Here is a 19,910-nt window from a genome sequence, read left to right on the forward strand (position 1 = left end):
CTGGGGGAGCTTTAAACCTGTATATAAGTTCCCAGGCCATACCTCAGACCAGTTAAAACAGAATCCCAGGGAGCAGGGATGAGCATGGGGATTTCAGACTGGGTGCTTCCTACACTAACATGCAAATGAATCACTTGTTGAAATGCAGATTCTGCTTCTGTAGGTCTGGGATGGGGCCTGAGATGCTCCAGTGCACACAAGCTCTCAGATGATGCTGATGCTACCGGCCCCCAGAACTCTTCTTGAGTAGGAAGGTTCTAGACCTGAGCTTCCCAGTACGGCAGCCACGAGCCATGCAAGGTGAAGAAGCACTTGCCATGTGGCTTGTCCTAACTGAGCTGCACTGTAAGTGTAAATTATACACTGGGTTTTACAGACTATGAGCATGAAAAAAGAATGTAAAATAACTCGATAATTTAAAAATATCGAGGACATGTTGAAAAGATAGTCTTTTTGTCATCGTGGGTTAAACAAAATGTATTGTGAAAATTAATTTCGCCTGTTTCTTTTTACTGTTTTAATGTGGCTACTAGAAAAGTTACTACTACGTTATGTGCCTTGCTTGGTGCTTCTGTTGGGCAGTGCTGCCCCAGACGCTCTGTCTTTCTCTGAGAATAGTGAGCAGCACTCTGTTGAGTGCTAAGTGTTAAGTAAGCACTTTCCTGAGCACTTGATGCATCTGAGCCTCAGAATGACTTGTTCAGAGAGAAGGTACTTCCCCAAAGAGGGGGAAATGCATGGAGAGAGAAGTTCCAAGGAAAGAAATCACTTAGAGTTTCAGAGAAAGAAGAAGTTCCCCAAGAACCCTCAAGCTCCTGAAACTCAACAGGCCCTTCAGAATGAAGTCATCTTTGGAGGAACAGGGCTCAGACTAGCCCAGCGACACACAGCCCGGGGGCCTAGAATGGGGGATATTAGCACTGGCAATGCACAGACGACATCACAGAAACCTCCTGAGAAAGTTGTTTGCATTACAAAACAGTGGTAGCACCAGCTTTTATCCATGTAGCCACTCCAAGACAAGAGAGAATGGATATGGATGGAGCAAAACCGAAATTCGCCAGATGATCCCAAATTACATTCATAATGAAAGGCTTCAAAGATCTATAGCAATAATTCTCCTCACCCCTCGCCCCCCAGTAAGGTCAGAGAGGATGCTCTATCGGCATGTGGGAGGAAGGGGGCGGGGCGGAGGAGTGCGCACGCGTGCCTGGGCACCATAGCACAGTTCATTCCCTAAGCAGCTAAGGAAGCAAGAACTGTGCTCAGCGAAGCACTACTTGTCTTTGGACAGTGCGGATTTCCCTTCCCAGATGTCCAGCCCCGAACTCATCCTTAGACCTGTTTCCCAGCAGCCAGGATACAGATGTCTTCCTGGGAAAGGAAGCGCGGAATAACAGGGAAAACCCCCAAGTAAACAATCCCCTCTTTGCTCAGGCACCTCTTCTGTGACAGTTTAGGAACCTCACAAGGCCTGCCTCCCATCCTCACTAATGTGTAGTCAGATCTCAATGAAAAAGAAAAGGGAACACACACACACACACACACACACACACACACACACAAAACCCAAACTCCAAATCAATATACCATCTTATTTATAATTCCTGGAAGCAAACCAAAACCCCTTTCCTATCAAAATCTAAACAATACTCAATGACAGAGATTTAATACGTGCGAGGGAATGCTTAGATTCTGAAGTCACTTTCCCCCAGAAGCAGACAACAGTGTCTGAAGCCATCGAAGCCTCACCGAAATACGTATGTCCCACCTTAGGCTGCTGGGGACCACGTTAGTGGACAGATAAGGTCTCACATCTTATAATATGAAGTGAAGTGGGAACAGAGATTGTCTCTGGGTCTTTCCTCTTTTTCTATTATTTTCTGATATTTCTGCAAATAACACACCTGGGTTTTGTAAAATAGAGAAATCATTTAAATGAAAATGTGTCCCCTTTGTATTATTGTGTTTACAGAATGAATGTATGGCACAAACATTAATTTGTGGAGGTGCTCAAGGTACTTCAATCTAGCAAGGGAAATACAAACGCTACACAAGTAAATATCATGCATGTTTGAAGGTGACAAATGCTGCGTACTCATGTAAAATCATGCCATTTCATGGCACTATCTTGGCACAAAGATCCATGCAAAGGAACATCGGACAACTACTATTAAAGTAGGATTCTTCTCTGTTAAAGCATATTTTCAGGAAACAACTCAGGAAAGAAACTCTTTCCTACGGAAAGAAGCCCCTGGCGTGTTTGGTCACATAGTGAATTTACAAATCATCATAATCTTCTCCTGCACTCTGTTGGGCAGGGCCAGCCTAACCTCCAGACTTCTGTGAGCTTCACAGAAAGGGAGTGCAGAGCACTGTAAGTGGCACAGATAAATCATTAACTGCACCAAAGGCGTACTTAGCATTCCATTAGCAAGTACTCTGGCCCCCTGCAGCAGTGCCAGCTCAGGTGGCCCATCAGACCCCTAGGCATCAATGATTAACTGGGGACACTGCAACTGTTCCAGATCTCAGGGACACAGCTCCCTCTTTCCCTTTCAATTTTCCTCTCATTTTACACACACACACACACACATACACACACACACACACACACACACACACACACACACACACACACACACCAAATTTACCTCTGAAATGTCCTCTTAAAATAAATATCCAGGGATTTTTAAATATGCTGAAACTGGCACCTCTTAGAAAGCTGCGGTTTGCAATGGGACTTTTGTACTCTTTGCATCTGAAGCAAAAGCAGGAATTTCTGTGACCTTGCTCCGTTCCAAGGTCTGAATGATTTGCAGCTCCAGTTCTTATCCTCCCAATATGGAAAAAACTTGTCCAACCACTATTTAACATTACCTAAAAATTAGTCAGCTTCAAGAAAACCCATTTGTACTGTCTGCCCACTATCCTGGGCTCCTGGGTGGGGAAGGAAGAGAAGCCTGGGTTCACATCTCCGGGGTACATGATGACGGCCCTGCCCTCCCTGGGTGCTTTATCTGCCTCCCCCACACGCCTTCACCAAGAAGCCACAGCTGGGATTTTTACAGCTTGGTTTAAACCACACTAAAAACCCACTGATACTTTAGTTTTTAGAGGGCCTCCACGTATAGAATCTTATTTAATTTTTGCAACACTGTGAGGGAGGTGTCTTGAGTTGGGTTCCTCAGAAGCAGAATCTGAAATAGGGATTCAGGGACCCCTATCTGCGAACCCTTAGCCAACACTCACTGCAGCTGGGAAGGGGTGTACGCGCCTAGTGGTCTGGGGGGGGAGGTCACCAACAACATCTGTGACAGCACACAACGCCAATCATACTGAGCTCAGAGAGCTGAGGGAAGGGGCCTGGAGAAGTCGATGGTTTGCCAGTGATTTCACATGGCAGGTTAAGTGGCAGATCTGGCACCACAATATCAGTCTCCGAGTTGAATGGCTGTCTCTCCATGCCTTACTGTTAGCTCGCTTTCGGTGAGACAAACACCGTAGAACCCAAAGCATTAATAAGTGTCTATCTCTAATAGACCCTAAATCTCGTCTGGGTTAAAGCAGTATCTGCTCTCCACTTTGGGAAAAAGTCAAAGGGTTCACTAAAGATATGGCCATGCCACAAGCAAGTCTTGGGCTATTTTCTTAGAGTAACAGGACAGTGCCATAGACTGCATGTTTGCATTCCTTCCAAATTCACAGGTTGAAGCCTAAGCCCCAACATGATGGTATTACGCTGAGACCTTCAGGAGGTGGCCAGGAGGGAAGAGCCTTCATGAACGGGGTTCGTGCCCTTCCACAACGTGAGGACACAGCAAGAACACAGCCATCTATGAACCAGGAAGTGGGTCCTTACCAGACACTGAATCTGTAGGTGCCTTGATGTTGAACTTGCCAGCCTCCATAACTGTGAGGAATACATTTCTGTTGCTTAAGCCACCCAGTCTGCACTATTTCTGTGAAATACCCTCTAAGATCGGCAAGATTGGTGCTACGTGTGTGCCCAGGACACCCCTCGGAGAGTCAGTGCTCAGAGAGGAGAGCATGAAAGCTGGAGCCTGCGTTCTGGGTCTCGCGTGGCTTCCTAGCCTCTTCCTTCCTTTCACTGAAAAGGAAACAGCTCTTGATGTCTAAGGTCCTGTCCATCTCGGAAGCACGTGGTTCTAAAGAGTGACCCACTTAGCCTCCGCGGGGAGATTCTGTCCTCTCCCTCCAGTCTCCTCCGCGTCCCGCCCACAGCCTCAGTCCCCTCTAATCCTCCAGATGGGAAAACCAAGTGACCACAGAAAGGAACGCTCATGAACGTGAACTGGCAGCCTTGACTTTGCACCATAATGAGTTTTTGGAAACAGCCCCAAAGAGGGTCATTCGAAGGAGAATCGTGTTTTCGCCACAGTAACCACATTTAATTGGAGGTTGTGTTCTTGAACTAAAGCCTGGGATCAAATAAATCAAGGGAATAACCGACAACTTGTCATAAAAATAAAGATACAGTAACCATAACCCCTATAATAATTTAAAACAGTAAAACTATGCTCCAGCTCTATAAAATGTCCTAAAAAACCTTTATGGCCTCAAAAGGCCTTTAAAAGGAATGGGGGTTTGTTCTGAGTGTGTTGGACGGTGAGGAGAAAGCTGGGAGGCAGGCAGGCAGCTGCTTGCTGATACGTCACACCTACCTGTCGTATTTGAGGGAGTTATTCAGAACTCTGTCTTCAGATTTCCTTAATGACTAAAAGTGAAACATTCTTAAGGGTACTAAGTCTCTTAAGGTATCTCTGACATGCATGAAGGGCTTTCAGTCAATTCCAAGGTGCCCAGGACAGGCTACTAGAGCCTGAGCCCAGAGCCGTGGCAGGTTCTCCATCCCCACAACTTCCGCAAGCCTCAAAGCAACACATCTGCCTTCTTAGCTCGGTCAGCGGCAGACAGGGGGGTGACTTTGCTGTTTTGGATGATCTCCTGAGTGTCTTTTGTTCCTGGGTGGGCCTGTCCCTGTATGCACACAAGCCCACACAGCTGCAGGGCAGAGCTGGGGAGGAGCTGCAGCTGAGGCTCTGCCCATGTCAGGGATGGAGGGAAACCAAAAGGGGAGAAAGGACTGAGCTGAGGCCACGGTGAAAACAGGCTGCCTGGCAGCACGCTGGGGAGTAGGGAAGATACATAAAGAAAACCTCAGCCGTGAACTAAGAAATCCTTAGGGCCGGGAACAAACAGACTGGAGGGGTTGTCAATAAGTATTTACTCAGATCTTGATGAGTAACTGAATAGATTCTGGGAGAGGCTGAGCCTAGAGGATGGGATGTTAAGGAAAACGCGGACAGATGTCTCGCCCAAGCTGGACAAAGCTGCTTCTGCAATATGACTGTCTACTTGCTTATAACTGCCTGCCTGCTTGCCTGTATGTAGCACATTGCTCTGAACGCCTCCCTTGTTTCCAGGCAGCTTCTTCTATGATAAATGATGAGGACAGAGCTGGTGATTTAAAAAACTGAAAAGTAATAGGAAATAAGCCAATGGTGCTGAGGAATTAGTTGACGAAGAATCATCTGCTCCATCTCCAAATATCAGCTCACTCGAAAAATAAATGGACATGGAGGCACAGAAAGGAGAATTAAAACATTAACACCCCAGACAGATGAGAACCAAAAAAAATGCCTATAAAACTTACGTCATGGATATAGTAGGAGAGTGAAGAGTGAAGCATGAGCCATTGGCATGGCATGACCACGCTTAGGGGCCTGCGTCTGTGTCAGCAACTGGCACCTGGCCCAGTGGATAGGCAGGAACTTAATTAAGGCTTTGAATAATCCCGTTGCCAACCGTCAAAAGCCTTAACTGAACCCACAGAATCCATCAGGAGGAGATCATACCAACTAAAAGCAGCAATTAGTGAGAGGTTTCAACTGCTGGATGCTCCCTGTCCCTAGTCCAAGTTGTGAAACAGTGAGGACAAAAGTGGTTCCATGAAAAATAAAATCAGATGTAGAGAATCACTTCTCAAACAGGCCCAGCAAATGCCACGCGGGTCTTCAAGGACAAAGGCTGACATTCTCTCTCTGTGATCATCCAGTCTCATGTTCAGGGCAAGTTGTGCAAATTTTCTTTTCCTGTGGCCCAAGACACAGACACCCCCACACGCTGACATCTGCAAATCTGAGAATTTCTGGTTTCTCTCACCTCATAGAGAGCGAGACAGTTTATAGCTTGGTAGCCTTGGATTACACCTCGGGCTGTTCTTACTCTTTCCCCGAAAAAGGATCGATTTCCTTTTATCTAGATCAAGCTTATCAATGCATGCAACTTTTTGATTTCCTTTTAATGATACAAGCACCTAAAAGCCTTTGGAGCCATCCAACAAAGAAACAGAATTCTACGTGCAATCAGGAACCTCTCACATCAGCGTCTTCTTACTTCTTCCAAAGTCATAGTTTTCACACACAAACAGGTGTCCTTCTGTTTGACTGCCCAGTTCCTCTGAGATGGTTGTGGGGTTCCAGCCTCATCGGGAACCTCTTACCCCAGGTCCTGGGGTTCTTGCTTTACTTCCTCTCTTGAAGCTTCCAAAGACACAGCAGCATCTGTAGCTGGTAAGGCTGGACTGAGAGCTCACTCCCGTTTCTACTACCAAGTTGAGATATACTCTCAAATACGCTAAAATATTAATAAGAGGCATGTGACATTGTAGATGTTTAACAAATTCGTGCTGTGGCTTGTTTTCTGTGTGTGTCTGTGTGTTCAATTTGCTCAGTAGCTCCTGTCCCCCCTTTCCCAGTGTAAGCGGCACACCCCTCCTTTGAGGAACAGCTCCCTTTCTACACACCACAGTGAGTGTCTGGAGGGGACGTGATCAGTCAGCTTCTTCCTGACCCAAGTGCGTGGGGCTCCAAAATCGGGCACGTGATCCAAGCCTGCCAATCACAGCTCTTCCCTGCAATTTTAAATTAGAATAAAGGGAGACCAAATGGTGTCTTCATAGGGATCCCAAGCTGGAAAGATGTAAGCCTGAAGAAGATGGCAGGAGTCATCCTCTCCCATCCCTGACCCCTATTTTCTTGCCCCCACCCAAGAAGAAGAAGCCATCAGCAAAATAAGACATCACACACCCAGTGAAGAAGAACAGAGATGGAGGCACTGCCTGACAGACCTGTGGTGGATTCTGGATCCACTCAGTTACATGAGGTAACACATCTCCATTCCTTAGTCCAGATGGAATTGATCTCTGTCCCTTGCAAACGAGAGGCCTAACTAATTCAGGAAGGAATGGCCTTTGTAATCAAGACAGATTTGTATGGGGATGCTGGCTGCACCGATCACCAGTTGCCTGACCTTGGGCAAGTTATTAGGTTGGTGCAAATGTAACTGCGGCTTAAAAGGTTAAAAATAATTGCAAAAACTGCAATTACGTTTCTACCAACCTAATACTTAACTTACCTGGCCCTCAGTGTACGCCAACTGTAAGATGGGATGATACCGGTATCATCCGGAAAAGTTTATAATCGAATGAGACAGCACATGTACAATAGCACATTAATAAATTCTAAAATCCTCTGTCTATTCTTTTCTTCAAAATCAATAACTCTTTACTGTAAGGTCCCATAGAATCCATTCAGCTCCCAGCTTTCTTAAAAGCATGAAACTATTTGTGCCCTAAGAAATACCAGTACTTGGGAACTTCTGGCCTTACTAGGACTCATCATACACAATGTACATTCTTATAGACAACTTCAAGGAATTCCATTTTTCGATAAAAACCTAACACTTTGAGAACAACTTATGCCTCAGCTGAACCGGCTTATTATTTTTAAAGAATAAAGCCCATTAGAAAAGTGATCGTTGTTTTTATGTAACATCATAAAGCACATCTGAAAACAAATATCCAGTCTGTAGTTTTGATGACTGTGCTATCATTCCGCTCTTGTAATACCATGTGCACCTTTGAGACAGAGACCATTCCCTTGATTTCTGCCTCACTGACTAATGCAGCCCTGGAATTTCAAGGGCATGGGCGAGTGTCAGGAAGGAAATAAATCTGGGGCAATAAATCTGGAGTTCCTAGCCAGTCCTGGTCGGACCTGGAGACAGGGAGACATACCTCACTGGCAAAAGGGATGCAGCAGACGGCCCCTCCCCAAACAACACACAGACCACTTGGCAAAGCCTCCTGACCCTTTGAAACATCAGAAGCCAGATGCCCCAAGACTCTGAAACTGGCCACTGAATGTACTGGGAAGGTCCTGTCCTGGGAGGACTCTGTGAGTATGAGGTAATTCTGTTAAAAAGCAGAGGTGGGCAAAACTCCTGAACATCTTGACTCGGCCCCTTGGTTTAATGTCAGATGTTTGGCCTTTCCAGCTGCCCGCGGCCCCCAACACCTACTGTATATGCGTGTCACTACACAGAGCATGTGTTTTGCTTGGACTTGCCCAGGTGGCAGGCTGCGAGGGAAGGGGCGTGAGCAGGTGGCACTTTGCAAATAGGACCCTTCATGCCACCTGAGTGCCTCTGGGACACTGTCAGAGAACACGTGGCACAAGGAGCAGAGAGCAGCCATGTGAGTTTGCCTCTTTGTGGCAGAGTATCTTCTCCAGGCCCAGCTCCCCAACAGCATGCTGGGCTGCATGGGATCCTGCCAGACCAGGAGTCCAAAGTTGCTCCTTGTGCAATGTTGTGTCTGACTGCCCACCAGGCTGAAAAGCACAACCGAACATGTTTTCTTCAATTGTTTGTATTCTCTCCAAGACAGTACATGTACATGGTCAAAAGGTACTGTAAGTCAAAACAACAACAAAAAAAGCAGGACTCCGTTCCACTCATCCCACCCTTAATTTCTACTTTCTTGAGGCAATCGTTTTCAACTCTTTTAGCCATTTCTTCTGGTATTTTCTTTCACAGTTCTAAAAACAGTCTTACACAACTACTATTTTATCCTTTTTTAATTTTAGACATTGCTCCTTAACTTCTCTGTATAAAATATGAGATTTTAGCTCCCAAATCTCCCCCCACATAAACCCTTCCCCTACCTCCCAAAAATTACATCATGCTTTTTATGTCAGTGTGTTAGTGTTTGCTTCCTTTTAACTTCGCTCACTGCCAAACTACATAGTATATTACAATTAAATTTCTGGAACTTTAAATTTTTCCTGGAGTTAACAACTGCCATACTTTTGCTTCGTTTTCTTAAGAGCCCCAACTTCTCAAGAGAGCTATAAAATTCTTCTCAGTAATGGTCAAATGCATCAGATAAGCAATTCATCAGTGGCTTTTATTTTTTTGTCCTTTGGCGATATCCCTCCTGGAACATTCTATTACCTTCCTGCAATCTAAACTGGATGCTTTCTAGGCTTGATATGGGAACTTCCTTTCATCATCCTCTTGGAAATTTCTTGGTGTATGCCACCATTTGGGTTGAACATGTCCTCCTCCAGGGGTGTCTTAAGGATGAATGGATAGAAAGTTAAAATTTTTTTAATCTGGTGGGTGGCCAGTTAGCTCAGTTGGTTAGAGCGTGGTACTCTTAACAACAAGGTTGCCGGTTTGATCCCCACATGGGCCACTGTGAGCTGCGCCCTCCACAACTAGACTGAAACAACTACTTGACTTGGAGCTGATGGATCCTGGAAAAACCACACAAAAAAAAAAAAAAAAAAATCAATTTTTTTTTCTTAATCTGGAATCTGAATGTGTCAGTATCTATCTTTATACCCAACTTACAGCTGGTCTAAGAATGGAATTATAGATGGAAAACTTTTTTCTTCAGAAGTTTGAAGATATTACTTCATGGCATTTGAAGGAAATGCTTCTGGCATCCAGTGTTGCTATTGAGAGGTATAATGCCATACCATGCTGATTCTTCACCTGTGACCTGCTGTGTGTGTGTGTGTGTGTGTGTGTGTGTGTGTGTGTGTGTATGTGTGTATTTTCCTTTCAAACTTTTAGAATCTCCTCTTTATCCCTGATATTCTAAAATTTCATGATGATTTGCCTTGGTGTAGGTCTTTGTTCACTCACTGTGTTGGACCCTTAGAAATAGGTCTCGTTACTGGCAATGCATGTCTTTCAATTTTGAGGAGTTTTTGTGTTTTGGCAATTTTTCTCCATTGTTTTTTACTATGTTCTCTTTATGGAACTTTTATCAGTTGGATATTAGTCCTACTAGACTGACCTTCTACATTTCCTTTCTCACTTATTTTCCACCTCCTTCTTTTCGTTCTGTCCAGGAGGCTTCCTTGACTTTATCTTCCAACCAGTCTTTTGAAGTTAAAGTTATTATTTTGGCTATCATTAACTTCAGAAAATCATTTCTTTTTCAGTTTTTCAAAACTGTTTTGAATAATCTTCTCTTTTTATTTAATGGAAGCAACATCTTATTTCTGAGGTGAGATAAAATTTCTTTGAATTTTTCTGTTTTCTGTAGTCTTCTGTTTCTACTTGGTTACTTTTTTTTGGTTCTTTTTGTTGCTTTCATAACAGAGGCTTCCCTTGGACATCTGATGATTCTTCATTGGCTTTTCATATATATGAGTGAAGAAATTAAAAGTTCCATGCACACAGATGGGACCTTATCAACCTGTTGGACCTCCCAGTAGAGTGAATGGGTAAAAACCCTCAACTATCAATATCTGTGGCTTTTCTCTCTTGTGATGATCAATTCCTACAAAGAGGAATCTTCCAATTTCCTGCTTTGGTGGTGGTGGTGGGAACACAGTAACTAAGTCTGTCTACCAGCAGTAAGGATTCTAAGTGAGGGAAGACCATGAGGGGTCTTATTCCAACATACTGACTTTCAATTAACCCCTCTCCCTTTCGAGTACACCTCACCCCTGCCTGTAGCTGTGCCTTGCGTCCAGGAGTTGAGAGTTGGTCAGGTTCAGTCTCTCCACAGAGAACCTTCCATCTTTTCGGGTATGGGAGAGAGACATTGGCCTGGCATATGGAGTACAGAAAGGGATCTGGAGCCTAACTACTTCTTATTACAAACACTTATCACCAACCCTCCAGTTTTCAGCTTCACTCCACAATCTAGGCTTTGAAAGTACTTGATGCCTCCAATTCCTCAGCCTTTTCAGGAATTTTCTGGCACAAGCAGGCTTACTTTTCTTGTTTCCCATGCCCCTAACCACAGGCATAGAACAACACAGAAAGCTGCAACCCAAGTCAGCCAATCACTTATTCGATTTCCATTGTCTATCACGGTCTCTCCGATTCTATCTGTCCTCATGGGTTTATAAGTTTTCATTTACTTTTTTTAAAAAACTCATTTTAAGGATGTTTATTATAAAAAAGAAAACGAAACAATAAGTGCTGGCAAGGATGTGGAGAAACTGGAATCCCTGTGCACTGCTGGTGAGAATGTGAAATGGTACAGCTGCTGTGGAAAACAGTATGGCGTTTCCTGAAAAAAATTAAACACAGAATTACTGTATGATCCAGCAATTCCACTTCTGGGGATCTACCCCAGAGAACTGAAAGCAGGGATTCAAAGAGGTATTTGTACATCCATGTTCACAGCAGCAGTATTCACAACAGCCAAAAGGGGGAAGCAACTCAAGTGTCCATCTGTGGGTGAAGGGATAAGCAACATGTGGTCTATACATACAACGGAGTATTATTCAATTTCAAAAAAGAAGGAAATTCTGACACATGCTACAACATGGATGAACCCTGAAGACACTACGCTGAGTGAAATAAGCCAGTCACAGAAGAACAGATAGTATATGATTCCACTTATATGAGGTACCTAGAGCAGTCAAATTCATAGACAGAAAGTAGAATGGTGGTTGCCTGGGGCTGGGAGGATGGGGGAAATGGGGAGTTACTGTTTAACGGGTACAGAGTTTCAGTCTTGTAAGAAGCTTGGGAAATGGACGGTGGTCATAGTTGCACAACAATGTGAATGTACTTAATACCACCGGTAAGCATGCCACAGTTAAACAAAAATAAATGAGACATATATGTAGATCAATTTCTGAACTGTTCTGTTTCAGTTATCTGTATGTTTATCCCTGTGTCAAATACTACGCTGCCTTTAGCACAATTGTTTTATGTTAAGTATTAAAATCAAAGAAAAAAAGTTTGAAAAACATGTAAGTTGGACCAAAGTCACTTCTCTACTTTAACATTTTCCAATGGCTTCTTCTTGAGCTACGAATACAATCCAATTGCCATGCCTCACAAGGCCCTACGAGACCTGGCCCCTATTTCTCTCCCCACTCTGTCCTTGCCCACTACTGCCACACGGGCCTTCTCTCTGGGCCAGGAAATAAGATGAAGACAGAAGATTCTCCACCCCAGAGGGGCTCCCAGCCTGCTGGATGACAGGGGTATGCCATCTTCCAAAGAATGTACAGTTAGTGCTGTGGAAGCCTGCAGGCAGGTGGGGAGGAGCTCGGCGGGGTGCTGCTGCAAGCTGAGCAAGGACCAGAGGACCACAGGTGAGCAGCAATCCCAGGCCACCTCCCACCACAGCACTCTGCCCCACGGGAGCTGGGGCTGGTGTGACTGAGAATACTGGGTTTGTAAGAACCAGTCATTCAAGTTTGACTGGACAAGAGATGGTTCCCAGGAGCTCTGCTGATCTGATGTCAGCAGCACAGGGACCCCATGCTGGGATGGGCTCAAGGAGAGGTGAACCCAGCAGGATTCCAGGCCAGGGCAGTACACAAACCGCCAGGAGGAGTCCTGGGGCTTCTCCTCCTCCTCCAGTCTCTCTCCATAGATAGGTCCACGTTAACCAGAGCAGTTCTCCTCAGCCACTTCTGCCTGATTTATTGTTCCTGCCAATTTCGTTCCCCACAGTGCCGTTCTTGCACAAGCTATTGTTCAGGAATTTTAGGGCAGGGCCCCAGGGGACACAGGAAAGACAGGGGAATAAATGCCAACAACCCTCAAATAAGGTCCTATTGTGAACAAGCCTGTATGTACGGTGCTTCTCAGGGTGTTTGTTGGTTGCGTGTTGGGGCAGGGGAACGCCAAAGGGGTTTGGAATCCTAGTGCAAAACACACATTCAAAGCAGATTTAGACTTCCCAGTCCAAGCCATTGAAATTTCTTTTCTGAAGAAGCATCTGGAAAAAATGGAGGGGAAAGCTGCCCAGTTATTTAGTAAAAATAAAACTCAAACTTTCCTTTCTCCCTCCTGCCAATGTCCCTTTCAACTATGTGATCTGCAAGGATCCATGGGGGCGGGGCGCAGCTGAGCTGGCAGGGAGCATCTTCATCCCCAGAGGAGGCCGGCCCCACAAATGGCAGCTACAGTCACTGGCTAGACAGCTGCTGCGGTGCCTCCCCACTGTGCGCAGGGCCAGTGGAGCCTGCTCCCACATGACCAACCCCTGGTTGGTAGAGGGGGATTCAAAACCAGTCCATTTCCCAGACTGCTACAAGAGAAGCTCGCGGGTTTTTTGCTGGGAGCTTCTCCCTACCTTTTAGCGTATCCCTAACGAAAGGAGGAGGGTAAATAGGCAGACAGCAGAAGGAAGGCATCTGCTTTCCTTTCCTAGTCCCAGAGAACTCTAAGAAATTAAGTAAGTGCCACTGTTAGATAAAAGCTCTTGCTACTACTCTGGGCTGGGGCGCCTGTAGGCGGGGCCGGCTGTGGCCTCTGTGCGGGCAAACTGCTCAGACCACCCAGCTCAGACAATTCCAGGTGCAGCCGGAGCCGCTGTTAGATGCAGGCACCAGCATCGCCCTAAGTGGGGCCTTTGCTGAATTTAGCACGACAGCTAGAGTCACGTCCAGGCCTGAGAGTGGGTGGGTGTCCGTCACATGGGAGTATCAGGAAGCAGAAGGGAGAAGCAGTTCACAGGGAAGAATGGTGCCTGTGGGGTACCTTCAGGAGAACAGGCTGTGGGGAGAGGCCCTGGGGGCTCCTGAGAAATGTCCCAGTTCAGATTTTGTGTTGTGAAAAAGGGTCAGCTTCAGGTTGGGTACTGAAAGGATCTATAAACTTGTTAGGACACTAGAGAGTCCACTTCAGCATAGAAGAGTTTAACTCCTTCTACTGCCATCATTTGCCTTCTCAGGGAGCCCCTCGACTGTGGGAATCCTGGAAACGCTCCCTGCCTCTCCGCAACAGCTTCCCGCAGTAGCCACTTCACTGACTCTGGTGCCGCCACAGCCTGAGCAGGTCAGGAGGTTCTTGCTCCAGACGCCAAGGGAAGCCAGGCCAGTGTGCAGCCCAGAAGCAATGGGCATGCCTGGGGCCCAAGAGCCCCTCGCCCTCAGCAGCAGGACTCCACTGTGAGAGCGATGTTTATTCCAAAGCTGATTTCTGTCTTACAAGTCTCACGAATGGGCTCAGGGCCAGGGTCCCATTTCCAAGGTGGGTCTTCTTCCCTTCCTTTTGCTGGACAGGGAGCAGTGGAAAAAGCCAATGCTGCTTGGCCCATAGCTCCTTTTGAATTCATTTTGCTGTCCCTGGCAGGATCTGTCACCGGAGTAGATGTGCAAGCGATGGATACAGGCCGTGGCAGAATAGCTGTGACTGCCCTGTTGGGTCACCTGAGGGTAAGACCCATGGAACAAGGGGAATAATGACCCATGCGACTCATCCAGGCTTCTCTATGGCAAACACCCCTACACCACTCAGGGCTCAGGCCACTGCTGCTCCTGCCCCCTGGCCACAAGAGGGCGAGTTTCTAAACATACCTGCAGGTTGGGTACTGGGGAAAGAGAGCCACCTCTAAATAGGTAGGATTTATTTATAAAGTATACACATTCCCAGGCGGTCTGACAGTTAAGTCCACAAACTGTTGCTAACCTTTTTTGATATCAGAGGGATTATTCATTATAAATTTGTACCAACTGGACAAACACTTAACCAAGTTTACTATTTGGAAGTGCTGAAAAGGCTGCGTGAAAAAGTTAAGATGAACTGAACTTTTCCCCAACAATTCATGGCTCTTGCATCACGACAATGCACCAACTCACACGGCACTGTCTGTGAGGGAGTTTTTAGCCAGTAAACAAATAACTGTATTGGAACACCCTCCCTACTCACCTGATCTGGCCCCCAATGTCTTATTTACCTGAAGATAAAGAAAACATTGAAAGGAAGACATTCGGATGACATTCAGGACATCAAGGGTAATATGACGACAGCTCTGATGGCCATTCCAGAAAAAGAGTTCCAAAACTGCTCTGAAGGGTGGACTAGGAACTGGCATTGGTGCATAGCTTCCCAAGGGGAGTACTTCGAAGGTGACCGTAGTGATATTCAGCAATGAGGCATGTAGTACTTTTCTAGGAAGAGTTCGCGAACTTAATTGTCAGATCTCATATCTATGTATACATATATACATATATATGTATATATATAGGACATCACATATATATATAGATTATATATATAGAGAGAGATTTTATATATATATATGATCTCCTAAAGCCAGGGCTAAATGCCAGTATAACCGATTCTTACTGCAAAAGGAAATCATCGCAGTTTTATTTCTATTTGTCCATAGGATGTGTCATACCTCAGATTTTCCCTCCTAATTTTGTCCTTTTTAAAAACGCTCACCATACACTGTTAGGTGAACAAGACAGATATGCTAGACATGTGCATGGCTAGTGGAACCAAGTGAGGAGCCATTCTGAGATGCTACACCCTTCCCCTCTCTGCTCACCCCAGCAGGACCACTCACTTCCCCTCCCAAGAGTCTCCCCAATTATCCAGCCCCGTCTGATCTCTTCCCACCTCCCAACTTTCAGCACTTACACTATTGTCTAGACTCTAGAGGGATCACATTTTTAAAACCAGCAGACATTTAACTGATCACAGTGCAGGCCATTTAAAATCAGGCCTCTCCCAGAAAATCTGGTACAACTAATCACCGTTACATCATCTTTCATATTTCTTTTTGTCCTACAGCAAGCACAGAGACCATATTTTCCATAAAAAAATCAGGACACATTATCTAACAAGAGATTTATGGGCAGCCTCCAGGTGCAATAAGGAGTTGGTGTTATAAAAGTCTCAACATCAAAATATTGGAACACCAAGGATATTTGGATGACTTAACTGGAAAAAATGAGAATACTTTAAATCAGAATGGCTCACAATTACCTGAGATGGCAGTATCTATGACAGTAACACAGGTTATAGTAAAAAAGCTACAATAAATCATTTTGGTTCTGATGCAAGAATATACACATTGATATATTCAGCCCCCCAAAACAAACTCTATACATAAGACTTTAGTCAATGATAAATGTGACTTCAAACGAATGGGAAAAGAACGAATTATTCAGTAAGTATGGATAATTTTGGGGGAAAAATCGTATTTAGGATTCCTACCTCAAACTTACTCAGAAACACCCAGTTTGATTAAAATTTTAAAAGTAAAAAAACGTTAGAAGAAACACAGATATAATCTTAGAGATTCCAAGCACGACACCAATAGCAGAAACCATAAAGATATTTGGCCACTTAAATGTAAAACTCTCATTTTCATACAAAAGTAAAATCATGACCAAAATTAAAAGGTAAACAGACTAAAAATATTTGAATTATATTTAGAAAACAAAGGTGAATGTTCTTAATATACAAAAAGTTTCTATGACTAAATAAAAGGAGCACATAAGGAAAGAAGTATAGGATATGAACAAGAAGGTCATGATGTAGACAAACATACAAAAAATATTTAAATGTAATCAAGCAAATGTAAAATAAAATGTGATATCTTTCATTAAAGTTTGTTAATTTAACAGGTAAAGTGATTACAGTGCTTAAAGTGGTGACTAGTGATTACAAATTCTTAAACATTGCTGATGCAATTTGACCTTTATCTTTCTTACCTATTAAGTAGCATAGTAATATTGATCTTACATGGCTATCTTAACAATTTGGAAAAAGCAATCAAAAGACTTAAAAAGATTCAATAATATCTGCCTTAGGAATGATCAAAGATGTCCACGATGATGCATGTAAGTTTAAGTTCTTTAAAAGATCAAAGATTAGGGGGCCGGCCTGGTGGCTCAGGCGGTTAGAGCTCCGTGCTCCTAACTCTGAAGGCTGCCAGTTCGATTCCCACGTGGGCCAGTGGGCTCTTGTGCCAGTTCGATTCCTCGAGTCCCGCAAGGGATGGTGGGCTGTGCCCCCTGCAACTAGAAAACGGCAACTGGACCTGGAGCTGAGCTGTGCCCTCCACAACTAAGACTGAAAGGACAACAACTTGAAGTTGAATGGCACCCTCCACAACTAAGACTGAAAGGACAATAACTTGACTTGGAAAAAAGTCCTGGAAGTACATACTGTTCCCCAATAAAGTCCTGTTCCCCTTCCCCAATAAAATCTTTAAAAAGAAAAAAAAAGATCAAAGATTAGAAATCCAAATGTCTAAAACATAGTGTATTTAAAATAATTATAGTAAAACAATAAAATACTATACGAGTATTAAAAATTATAATCTTGAGGCATATGAGAAAATGTTCAGTAAATATTAAATAAAAAGAGAGCTTACAAGCTATACTTATTTAATATGCATAATGTGATATTTAATAACCATACACTTTCTTCCTGTTATAAAAGAAAAAAATTAAAAGGAAATCTATAAAAATGTAAATAGTTGTTAACTCTGGGTGGTGGAATTGTTTTCTTTCCTATATTCTTCTGTATTTCCAAGCTTTTTTTTAACAATGAACATATTTTACTTTTTAAAAACTTAACTGGAGTGTGAAATATGTAAATTTGCTATGAGCACATTTTTATTAAAGTAAATAAAAAAAGAGAATGGCTGTGACTAAAAGTCCCCTCAGAAGGGAAGACGGAAGGAATGGCATGCCGTACTTGTCTGTAAGAAAATTTGGATGAAATTGGTGTGGTGTGGGACCAATTGGAACCAGACTAAATGGGCTTGGGCTGTAGCAGTTAGCGGACTTAGTGCTCCGTGGAAGGCCCTTTGCAGGAGGGGACAGGAAGGCTTCTGAGTGGGTGCTTGCACAGTGCCCGCATTCCCTAGCTGGTGCTCAGCAAGACTGCTGAGAAGACTTCAAAGCACTCACCCAGCAGGCAGCCCTCAGCCCTGCCAGGAGAACCTTGCATTGGTTAACTCATCCTGCAGGGACTCAAGTCAGTGGTTAACTCCAAGCCCTGAAAGGAATACCAACTGGCAGAGCTGGCCAAGTCCTCTCTCAGGTTTCATTGGTTTCAACCTTTGAGCTGGAATCTGGAGCTGGGCAGAGTCACCGCCAGTCCCCAGCTGAGACTGCCAGGCCCCTGGCAGAGTCCTGGGGCTGAGCTCTGTCCACGGAGTGAGACAGCTCTGGGGCATGGAAAAGAAAAGAGAGGCTGGGCGCCAACCGCCTCCCCAGCTGTTTTCAATAAGGCTCCACTTCTGAGGTTGCTGGCAGACCTCTGGAAAGATCTGAACCAACCTCACATAATGTTTTCCATCAAACCCACAATTAAGTAATATTCTCTTAACTCATGAACTGCACATGAAACCTTTTTCCTGTTGCTTCTCAGCTTCTCTCCTAAGCAACCTACCGGCAGGTCAGGCCGGGGTTACACCACTTTTGTAGGGTCAGTGGAGACGACAGCATAGGCCTCTAAGACACTCACAGCTCCTCCCCCTGCTACACAAGGACAGAGGAGCTGGACATTTGGCCTCACTACGGACACGCCACATTATATCCATCATTTCACTGAATCCTCCCAGTAGCCTTGGAAGGCCAGCATTGCTATGCTAATTTTACAGGAAAGAAAAATAAAGTTCAAAGAAGTTAAGTGATTTGTACAAGGTCCCCGACGTCATGCCTTTTCCACGACAGCCTTGCAGGGCAGTCAAATAGGATCATGGGCAAGAAAGCTCCAGATATCAAAAAGCGATTCCAGGACCACCTAGTCTTTTGGTAAAACATTTTGCCAGTGCCCCTCAGGGAGTGCTCTCGAAGGTACAGTTAAGTACTTACTTTGTAATTAAATAAATGAATGACTCCTCGAATGCCCTAGGATAGATCCCACCTTCTCCACAAGGTCTTCTGCATGCTTCTGGCCTATACCCTTGTCACGCGTTTTATAGTAGTTAACACTGACCCTAGAGCACTAACTAACTAACTAACTAACTAGCAGTCATTCACTTGTTCACTAACTAGCATTCATTCACTCCCTGGACAAAGGCTAATAGAGCCCACTTCCGGGTACTGTGCTAGATGTTTGTAGGAGATACAAAGGTGAATAAGGACTCGTCCCCACTCAGGGGGCACCTACTCTTAGAAGGGAGATGGACAAGACAGATTCATCATAGATCTCATAAAACAAATGTAAGTTAAATGAGAATGTGTGCACGTCATATCACCTTCATCGGGCTGCATCAATGCTTCGTGAACCAGAACAGAACGTTCAGTGTTTCATGCCTCACAGGGCCTAGTCCAGTACGAGCTGCACACCTGCTGGTACATTACGGTCAGCAGTCGGCATGGCCCCTACCTTAGCAAGCGCCTCTCTACTGGGGAAGATAGTATCCACCCATAAGGCTCCTCCTCTGAGACCCAGTGACGACAAATGGACAAATATACTCTGAAGAAGGACATGAGTCAAATGGAAAGATTACAATGAATGAATATGTGGACCAAGACCTGATATGTGAAGAAGAAAAAGAACAAACTGTCATTCAAGACTTGACCCTGTGTGATGGGAGGAATCTCGCAGCAGGAAACTCGGGGTCCGACACCAGGACAAGGAAGCTGGCACCAGAAGGTTGAGCTGGAGGGCAGACGTCGACTGGAGTCTCGTGAAGGATTTTGGTTCGGGGAGCAGATTGGCAGATACAGGGAAGATCCCGACTGTCAGCTGAGCCAAGACAGGAAGAAGCTGGCGATGGGGTGCTCCAAGATGTAAGCCATCACCGGCCAGGGAGCGAATGGGCCATGAAAATGGGTGCTACGTCTCGTCCCTTATTGATG

At 44.8% G+C, this 19,910-nt stretch overlaps 1 protein-coding gene across 1 annotated transcript in view; it reads right to left on the bottom strand.

Annotated features, from left to right (window-relative positions):
* Window positions 1-19,910, bottom strand: part of MYLK (myosin light chain kinase) — a 173,416-nt gene that overhangs the window by 130,236 nt on the left and 23,270 nt on the right. The gene's annotated exons all lie outside the window — the stretch shown is intronic.

The sequence above is a fragment of the Rhinolophus ferrumequinum genome, chromosome 2 (genome assembly GCF_004115265.2).
Source record: "Rhinolophus ferrumequinum isolate MPI-CBG mRhiFer1 chromosome 2, mRhiFer1_v1.p, whole genome shotgun sequence".
Taxonomy (NCBI): Eukaryota; Metazoa; Chordata; class Mammalia; order Chiroptera; family Rhinolophidae; genus Rhinolophus; species Rhinolophus ferrumequinum.